Consider the following 9,138-nt stretch of genomic DNA (forward strand, 5'->3'; position numbering starts at 1 on the left):
ACTAGGAAACATTATTTTGAGTGAGGTAACCCAGACACAGAAAGACAATTATCACATGTGCTCACTTATAAGTGGTTTTTAAACATAAAGCAAAGAAAGCCAGCCTACAAATCACAATCCCAGAGAACCTAGACAACAATGAGGACACTAGGAGAGACTTACATAGATCTAATCTACATGGAAAGTAGAAAAAGACAAGATCTCCTGAGTAAATTGGGAGCATGGGGACCATGGGAGAGGCCTAAAGGAGAAGGGAGAGGCAGGGAGGGGAGCAGAGAAAAATGTAGAGTTCTACAAAAATCAATAAAGTACAAAAGTGCAAAAAAAAAAGAAATAGTGTTCACTTTTGATCATTTTCAGTTTATTTATTTTATGTATATGTGTGTTTTGTCTGCATGTTTCTTTATGTATCACAAGCATACCTGATGCAATGGAGGACAAAAAAGGGCATCTGACCCCCAAGCACTAGGGTTACAGATGGTTGTGAGCTGACATGTGGGTGCTATGAATCAAACCAGAGACCTCTGGAAGAGAAAGCAGTGCTTTTTGCTGAGCCAAAAGTACATATTTAAGTCTATCCCCTTCCCATCTACACAACGCAAGCAGTTCCCAAACATCCTCAGGTCGTCAGATGCCAGTCCTGTTAGGTGCTTGACGAAGGTGACACTCTTAATCCTTGCAGCAGCACGGGTGCCTAGTCATTACTGATATCTTTGTGTCTCAGAAGTAGGCACTAAGGATCAAAAGATTAAATGCTTTTCCAAAATGATGCAGCCAGTTATTGGTAGAAGCATGATTTGAACCGCGGCCAAGCATTCTCAATGCACACGTGTAGACTTGAATCAAGTACTGAATCTATGAGTGCCCAAGGGGACACACAGTGAGAGCCCTGTGTGGAGTGGGTGATCGCTCAGACTTTCAGGCAGCACCTCCTACTATGTCTTTCAATGGAAAGTAATAAAATACTTTTGGAGATTACCAAGTTACAAATATTGCCAGCATTTGTGAGTCAACGGAACACGAAAATGCTAGTCAATACTAGTCAAATTCTTTAGGACTTTGTACACACACAGTCATCAAATGTAGAAGTAAAATTAATCTTGTTTCCATTTTCCAACTTGTATGTTTTTGATTTCTTATACTGTTTAGGAGACCCAATATAATACTAGATAAGATTAGTACTTGTTCCCAATCTTAGAGAAAAGCATTAAGACCCTCAACATTTAATATTTGCTGTAAGGGATCTCTCTCTCTCTCTCTCTCTCTCTCTCTCTCTCTCTCTCTCTCTCTCTCTCTCTCCTGCCCCATGTCACTGTGGAAGATTTACAACCTAAAATCTGATGAGGGGTGCTGGCAATCTGGAGATCATAGTTTAAATCCAAAAACCAAGTCCCAAGTCCACCTGCCAGAGTCACCTTCTTGTTTGTTCAGGGTGTGCTGTCTGATTTCGTAATGAATGGACATTCAGTTTTGCCAAGTGCTTTTGCATTTGTTCAGATGGCTATGTGTGGTTTTCTTCTATAATACGGTATTTCAAATACAATTTTTTCTTTTCATTTCTGGAAAGTGAATTGAATAACTAATTCTTAATGTTGACCAACCTACCCTTTCTGGGATAAGCCTCCTGTGACATGATATAGATCCTGTCTACAAACATGATGTAGATCCTGTCTACAAGCATGTTGCAGATCCTGTCTACAAACATGATGCAGATCCTGTCTACAAACATGATGCAGATCCTGTCTACAAACATGATGTAGATCCTGTCTACATAACATGATGTAGATCCTGTCTACAAACATGATGTAGATCCTGTCTACAAACATGATGCAGATCCTGTCTACAAACATGATGTAGATCCTGTCTACATAACATGATGTAGATCCTGTCTACAAACATGATGTAGATCCTGTCTACATAACCCCAGGCCAAATTTGTTCATATCTTCTTGAAAATTTTGGAATCTAAGTTTTCGAGGGATATAAACATATTTAGATTTTTTACAATGTCTTGGTGTGGTCCCATAAAACAAGATGGGGGGGCGGGTATTGACTGTTCTGTCTTCTGGAAGAGTTTGCATAGAATTGGTATTATTTTGTAATTAATCCTACATGTCCTTCAGGGCCTGGACATGCAGTCATCACATCTGTGAAGACTTCCCCATTCTCACAACACCATCTAATAAAAAATATTAATAATAATAGTTATTATTATTATTATAAGGAGCCGCTACAGCCTGTGGTGAGGGTACAGGCCCAAAAGAGTAAGTACATATTTTACATATTCATTTTGTTTATCTTTCTGATAGCCCTATAAGGAGATGCTATTTTATTTGGTTTTTATTTGTTTGTTTGTTGTTTTTTTGTTTTTCAAGACAAGGTTTCTCTGTAGCTTTGGAGCCTGTCCTGGAACTAGCTCTTGTAGATCAGGCTGACCTCAAACTCACAGAGATCCACCTCCCGAGTGCTCAAATTAAAGGTGTGGGCCACTACTGCCTGGCCTGTTTTATTGTTTTATAAATGTGGAAACCCAGGCTATGAATTGTTAAATAATGTACATAAGGTCTTATATTCTCTCATCTGATCTTTACTTTTTGAACTAAGAGCCTACTGAGAGAGACCCCAGAATAACCTCCCATACATGCAACTATACCCCATCGCATCTGTGCCTACCCAAGCTTTGGCCCAGACTGCCCTTGAAGAGCCCTGGGAGGCACATCCTATGCCCCACTCCCACCCACCAAACCCCAGAGACACTGGAGCAGCATCCCCCGCCCCATGTGTAACCATTCCTCCACTACATCTGTGACCACTGGACCCTGGCCCACACTGCCCCTGGAGAGCATCTGTGACCACTGGACCCTGGCCCACACTGCCCCTGGAGAGCATCTGTTACCATTGGACCCTGGCCCACACTGCCCCTGCAGAGTATCTGTGACCACTGAGCCTTGACTCACACTGCCCCTGCAGAATATCTGTGACCACTGAGCCTTGACCCACACTGCCCCTGGAAAGAGCCTTGGCCCTGCCTATACCTGGAGAAGCCCCAAAAGTGTGTCAGAGTCCACTAGAGGAATGGACCCACCTGCACCTGGAAGAAGAGTGACCACCTCCACCAATTGGAGGACAAGGGACCCCTTGAAGCACAGGCCCCCACCTACATCCACTGGAGGAAGAGAAGGGCAGACAACCATGTAAGAACATATCCAACAACATAAAGACCAATATGGCACCCCCAGAACCTAGTGGTCCTATAACAGGAGGACCTGAACCCAGAAGAAACAGAAGAAAACAACTTTAAATATAACTTTTTGAAGATGATAGAGACGTTTAAGAGGAAATGAAAAATTCTCTTAAAGCAATGGAGGAAAAGACAAACAAAAAATTAGAGGAAATCAATAAACCTCTTAAAGAAACCCAAAGGAAAAAAAACAATTAAATAGTGAAGCCAACAGCTCAAACAGTTCAAGATTTGAAAACAAAAAGAGGCAACAAAGAAAACACAAACTGAGGGAATTCTGGAAATGGAAAATCTGGGCAAACGAACAGGAACTACAGCTGCAAGCATAACCAACAGAATACAGGAGATGGAAGAGAGAATCTCAGGCATTGAAGATATGATAGAGGAAATAGATTTATTAGTCAAAGAAACTGTTAAATCCAACAAATCCTTAACACAAAACATCCAAGAAATCTTGGAAACCATGAAAAGACCAAACCTAAGGATAATAGGGATAGAAGAAGGAGAACTCCAGCTTACAGGCACAGAAAATAAATTCAACAAAATCATAGAAGAAAACCTTTCCAACCTACAGAAGTATATGCCTACAAAGGTACAAGAAGCTTACAGAACACCAAATGGACTGGACCAGAAAGAAAGACCCCTTGCCATATAATAATCAACATTAAACATACAGAATAAAGAAAGAATATTAAGAGCTGCAAAAGAAAAGGGCAGACCTAACAGAATTACACTCAACTTCTCAATAGAAACTCTGAAAACCAGAAGGTCCTGGGCAGATTGCTGCAGACACACTGAGAGACCGCAGATGCAAGCCTAGACTACTATACCCAGAAAAGCTTTCAGTCATCATAGATGGAGAAAACAAGATATTCCATGACAAAACAAGATATAAACATTACCTATCTACAAATACAGCTTTACAGAAACTACTAGAAGAAAAACTCCAACCCAAGGAAATTAGCTGCACACATGAAAACACAGGCAACAGATGACCATAGGCAACCACAGGCAACATCACACCAGCAAACTCCAAAGAAGGGAAACACAAAAACACTACCAATGAAAAATAACAAGGATAAACAATCACTGGTCATTAATATTTCTTAATATCAATAGACCAAATTCAACTATAAAAAGACACAGGTAAACAGAATGGATATGAAAACAGGATCCATCCTTCTGCTGCACACAAGAAACACACCTCAATCTCAAAGACAGACATTACATCAGGGTAAAAGGTTGGGAAAAATTTTCCAATCACATGGACCTAAGAAACACGTGAGTGTAGCTATCCTAATATCTAACAAAATAGACTTCAAGCCAAAATCAATCAGAAGAGATGGAGAAGAACACTTCATATTCATCACAGGAAAAATCCATCAAGATGAAGTTTCAGTTCTGAACATCTATGCCCCAAATACAAGAGCACCCACATTTGTAAAATAAACATTACTAAAGCTTAAATCGCACATCAGACTCCATACACTAACAGTAGGAAACTTCAGCACCCCATTCTTCCCAATGGACAGGTCAACCAGATAGAAACTTAACAGAAAAATAGGAGAACTAACAGATGTCATGACTCAAATGAACTTAATAGACATTTACAGAACATTTTACTCAAACACAAAAGCATATACTTTCTTCTCAGTATCTCATGGAACCTTCTCTAAATTTGACCACACACTTGGTCACAAAGCAAACCTCAACAGATACAAAAAATTGGAGTAACCCCTTGTATCTTATCGGATCACCATGGTTTAAAGTTAGGATTCAACAACACTAATTGCAGAAAGCCTACAAACACATGGAAATAGAACAGTGCCCAACTGAATCCTTCTGGGTCAAGGAAGAAATAAGGAAAGAAATTAAAGACTTCCTAGAAGTCAACAAAAATGAAGGCACAACTTACCTGAACCTATGGGACACCATGAAAGCAGTGCTAAGAGGAAAGTTCATAGCACTAAGTGCCCACATAAAGAAAATGGAGAAAGCTCACATTAGAGAAATCACAGCACACCTGAAAGCTCTAGAACAAAAAGAAGCAGACTCACCCAGAAGGAGTAGACGACAGGAAATGATCAAAATGAGGGCTGAAATAAATAAAATATAAACAAAGAGAATAATATAAAGAATCTATGAAACAGAGAGTTGATTCTTCAAGAATATCAACAAGGTAGATAAACTCTTATCCAAACTAACCAGAGAACAGAGACAGAATATCCAAATTAATAATATCAGAAATGAAAAGGGGGACATAACTACAGACATGGAGGAAATTCAAGGAATCATTAGGTCATATTTTGAAAACTTGTACTCCTTAAAGTTGAAAAATCTAAAAGAAATGAACAATTTTCTGGATAGATACCATATATCAAAACGAAATAATGACCAGATAAACAATCTATAAACCCTACGGAATAGGGTTTAAATAGATCTATAAACCCTACGGAAATAGAAGCAATCATCAGAAGTCTCTCAACTGAAAAAGCCCAGGGCCAGATGGTTTCAGTACAGAATTCTATCAGAACTTCAAAGAAGAGCTAATACCTATACTCCTCAAATTGTTCCACACAATAGAAACAGAAGAGTCATTGCCAAACTCTTTTTGTGAGACTACAGTTACCCTGATACCCAAACCACACAAAGACTCGACTAAAAACGAGAACTACAGTCCAATCTCCCTCATAAACATTGATACAAAAATACTCAATAAAATACTGGCACACCAAATCCAAGAACACATCAAAAGATATCAACCACCACGGTCAAGTAGGCTTCAATCCAGAGATGCAGGGATGGTTCAAAAATCAGTCAATGTAATCCACCATAAATAAACTGAAAGAAAAAACCCATATGATCATCTCACTAGATGCTGAAAAAGTCTTTGGTAAAATCAAACACTCCTTTATGATAAAGGTCTTTGAGAGATCATGGAAACAAGAGAATATCAGAAAATGGAGAGACTTCCCAAGCTCTTGGATACATAGGATAAACATAATAAAAATGGCAATCTTACCAAAAGCAATCTACAGACAATACAATTCCCATCAAAATTCTAACATGATTCTTCACAGACCTCGAAAGAGCAATACTTCATATGGAAAAAAAATGGGATAGCCAAAATGATCCTGTACAATAAAGGAACTTCTGGAGACATCACCATCACTGACTTCAAGCTCTATTATAGAGCTATAGTATTGAAAACAGCTTGGTTTTGGCATAAAAACAGACAGGTGGACCAATGGAATCAAATTGATTCCATATTAATCTACACACCTATGAACTCCCGATTTCTAACAAAGAAGCTAAACTTATACAATGGAAAAAATAAAGCATCTTCAACAAATGGTGCTGGCATAACTGAATGTCAACATGTAGAAGAATGCAAATAGATCCATATCTATCCCCATGCACAAAACTCAAGTCCAAATGGATCAAAGACCTCATCATAAATCCAATCACACTGAAACTCATTGAAGAGAAAGTGGGAAGTAGCCTTGAATGCATCAGCACAGGAGACCACTTCCTAAAATATAACATCAGTAGCAAGACACTGAGAGCAACAATTAGTAAATGGGACCCCCCCTCCCGAATAGCTTCTGTAAGGCAAAGGACACAGACAATAAGACAAAATGACAGCCTATAGAATGGGGAAAGATCTTCACTAACCTCACATCAGACAGAGAACTGGTCTCCAATATATATAAAGAATTCAAGGAACTAGGCATCAAAATACAAACTAATCAAAAAAATGGGGTACAGATCTAAACAAAGAATTCTCAACAGAAGAATTGCAAATGGCCAAGAGACACTTATGGAATTGTTCGACATCCTTAGCCATCAGGAAAATGCAAATCAAAACAACTCTGAGACACCATCTTACACACCTGTCAGAATGGCTAAGATCAAAAACAGCGCTGATAGCTTATGCTGGAGAGGATGCCAAGTAAGGGCTCCATTGCTAGTAGGGGTGCAAAGTTATACATCCACTTTGGAAATCAGTACAAACATTTCTCAGGCAATTGGGCCTCAATCTACCTCAAGACCCAGCAATACCACTCTTGAGCATATACCCGAAAGATGCACACTCATACCACAAAAACATTTGCTCAGCTGCATTCATAAAAGCATTATTTGTCATAGTTAGAACCTGGAAACAACCTAGATGCCCCTCAACTGAAGAATGGATAAGGAAAATGTGGTGCATTTACACAATGGAGTATTACTCAGCAGTAAAAAAAAATAATGACACCTTGAAAATCGCAAACAAATGGATAAAACTAGAAAAAAAAACCATCCTGAGCAAGACAACCCAGACCCAGAAAGACAAATCTAGTATGAACTCACTCATCAGTGGATATTAGACATAAAACAAAGGATAATCAGCCTATAGTTCACAATCCCAGAGAAGCTAAGTAACAAGGAGAACCTAAGAGAGACATACATGGATCCCCCTGGGAAGGGGAATTAGACAAGATCTCCTGAGAAAATTGGGAGTGGCATGTGGGGGGAGGGCAGAAGCGAGGGGAGAGAAGGGGAAGGAGTAGGAAAACATGAAGGAATAAGATGGTTGAGATAGGGGAAGGACAGAGAGGAGAGCAAGGAAAGAGATATCTTTATAGAGGAAGCCATTATGGTGCTAGTGAGAAACCTGGCACTAGGAAAATTCCCAGGAATCCACAAGGATGACCCCAGCCAAGACCCTAAGCAATAGTGGAGAGGATTCCTGAACTGGCTGTCCCCTGTAATCAATTGATGACTACCTTAATTGTCATCATAGAACCTTCATCCAACAACTGATGAAAGCAGATGCAGACATTCACAGCTAAGCACTGGACTGAGCTTCCAAAGACCAGTTCAAGAGAGGGAGGAGCAATAATATGAGCAAAAGGGGTCATGACCATAAGGGGGACACCCACAGAAACAGCTGACTCGAGCAATAGGGACTTCACTGACTCTGGACTGATAGCGGGGGAACCTGCATAGGACCAAACTGGGCCACTGAATGTGGGTGACAGTTGTGTGACTTGGGCAGTCTGTGGGGCCACTAGCAGTGGGATGAGTATTTATCCCTAGTTCTTGAACTGGCATTTTGGAACCCACTCTTTTTGGAGGGGTACCTTGCTCAGTCTAGATACAGCCTCGGTCCTGTCTCAAAGTGATGCATCAGACTTCGTTGATTCCACTTGGGAAACCTTACCCTCTCTGAGGAGTGGATGGGAGTCTGGGATGGGGAGAATGTGAGGGGAGCGGGAGGAGGGGAGGAAGTGGGAACTGGGATAAGAATGTAAAATAAGAAAAGATTGTTTGAAAAAATAAATTTAATAATAAAAAAAAGCCCACTAAATTTCAAAGTACCAACACAGAGTCTGCAGAATGCAGTTCTCGCACCACAAACCCAGGAGCACCTGGACCTGGGTAACCATGTGGATATCTAGGATCCTCCACACTCCTCTATGGTGGGAACTCCAGGGAGCTGCAGCTAAGAGCATATGTTTTTAAACAAGCACCTAAACGACTCTGATACAGGCAAAGGGTCCCAGAGTGGCCATCGCACCAACTGTACTCCGCTTTGCAAGAACGCAGTTTGTAAACTTCCCCATCTGTCCCTAGACCATAAGCTTCCTTTATCTCCATGTAGTCAACACAGTCCCTCACCTCCAAATGTGTGAGATGTTTATCTAAGTGGAATAAGAAGAAATCGGAGCAGCCTATGCTCACACTCACGCTCACACAAGTCTTAAGCCTCTTCACTGACTCTAGGTCCCAAATCATCGCTGGGAAAATGAAGGAGACATAGACTATGTTTCTGCCTTAAGAGCTTTGGGATCTTAGAAGCTCTCTCAGTCTGCCCCCCTGAAATCATACAGAAATAAAATTTGGGAGGAAAGG

Source organism: Myodes glareolus, chromosome 19 (genome assembly GCF_982192425.1).
Source record: "Myodes glareolus chromosome 19, mMyoGla1.1, whole genome shotgun sequence".
NCBI lineage: Eukaryota > Metazoa > Chordata > Mammalia > Rodentia > Cricetidae > Myodes > Myodes glareolus.